We start from the raw sequence: 2,112 nt of genomic DNA on the forward strand, positions 1-2,112 counted from the left end.
CTGGATGGGAAACAATATAGTAAAAAGTGATTGCAGTTTGTAACTTTGCTTCCAAACTGTTTGCGAACTTTGCAAACTTTTTTTCCAAACAATAATTCTTGGTGTGGACAGGCCTTAATAGAAACTTGTCTGTTTACGATATGTGCGAAGGTTCTCAGTACTCGCCAACATTTACAAGGCGACAGATCGACTTTTAAAAACTGATTTGTAAATTATATGTTACTATTAGAGTTAAAATTCACAGATAAACTACAGAAATCACAATAGACTTCATGAACACTGCAGCCTACATCAGCTAGCCCGAAACTAATCTCACTGAAAGTCATCATTTTACTATGTAAAATTGTGTCACCTTCACTCAAATTACAATTAACTGGTCACAATCAACTCTGAATTTTGCTTCATTTTAGCGGCACACGCACCATTAACAACTAGTATAACAAACAACAAGTACAGAAGGAGAATCATTGTGCGTGTAAAGATACATAAATCATACTTACATGAACACATAAATGTAATTTATTATAAAAATAATAATTATATATATATATAATATATATATAATAAAATTATATAATATTATATATATAAATATATATATAATTATATCTAATATTATTATTATTATATTTATTATAATTATATATCTATATTATATATATATATATATATAATATATATTGTATTATTCCTTTTCATAATATATTATTCATTTTTATATCTGACAACTTATGTTAATTTTACTTACTCTTATATCAACTTCTTCAGAATTTAGATATATACAAAATTTGGCAAGTGCCCAACTATAAATTTGGACAGAGAATAAACTCTTCAAATATGCTTTACCAGAAAAAGATATAACGAAAAATGACAAATTTATCAATGTATGAGAGAAAAACAATAATTCCAACAGAAAGACAAACGAAATTTTGCTATGGTATGAGTTGACACATGCAGTTTTTTAAGGTAGGTTAAGGGGTAAGTTCTTTTAGGTCAAACTGGACCAGATGCCTACAGTTAAGTTGAATCTATGCATTTACTCAAAATCCTTAACTACAGACACATTTTACATATATATACGTGTGCATATATATATATATATATATATATATATATATATATATATATATATATATATATATATATTATATATATATATATATATATATATATATATATATATATATATATGTATGTATGTATGTGTGTGTGTAGCTAAGGTAGTTTATGGAGGGGGCAGAGAGGGGAAAATCTCCCTTTCCCTCAGGTTAGTTGGGATCTGGTATCCTAGTTTAGGTTGTGTCCCTCTCCATAAATCATGGCCCTCCTGGTCAGTTTAGGTTAGGTGTCTAGGGGCAGCAAAGACCCAAACCTAAGTTAGGCTAAGTTATGGAAGATTAAGTTCGACTGTGTCCCTGTAACTGCCTCAGCTGATCATTAACCATTTACTTTCACACCCATTTTTCTAGTGATTTTGACTTTGTTTTTGGCTTTCCCCAACTGAAATAGCTACCCGTTTCCTATTGTGACCCCACCAGAATTATTGGATAGAAAAAGGTAAGGGGCATATGATAAAAAAGGGATTTGCATCACCAATAAGGGTAAAAATCAAATACATAAGATGAAAATATTTTGATCATGTCTATACAATGAAACGTTACTCTACCAGTAGGCTACATCCTAAACCATTATTCGCAACGTCACGTTCTTAGACACTAAAATGCATACTTCAGATGAAAAAGCTGTCCTTTAACACTTTCATTTAGCCTGAATGCGTTTTTTATATATGTATGTTTTATATTATACATATGAAAATCAAATCTAAAAATTGGGAGAAAAAGGCGTCATACTTAAGGACATCACACCTGGTGCTTAGGCCTAGGCCTACATTTGGGTATTACTTGCGAAATGAGATGAACATCCAGTTATATAGCCATAATATTCATAATATAGTATTATTTTACCCAAGACCATAAAACACAAATAACAACCACCAATTTTAATTATGCATTGAAAATTAACAACTCACTGTTTGGTGTTTTGGTCCCTGAGCTCTGATGAAACTCTGTCTAGACACCTTTCAGATAAGACAATGGTTTTAACTGTCAGATT

This window comes from Macrobrachium nipponense, chromosome 20 (assembly GCF_015104395.2).
Source record: "Macrobrachium nipponense isolate FS-2020 chromosome 20, ASM1510439v2, whole genome shotgun sequence".
NCBI classification, from domain to species: domain Eukaryota; kingdom Metazoa; phylum Arthropoda; class Malacostraca; order Decapoda; family Palaemonidae; genus Macrobrachium; species Macrobrachium nipponense.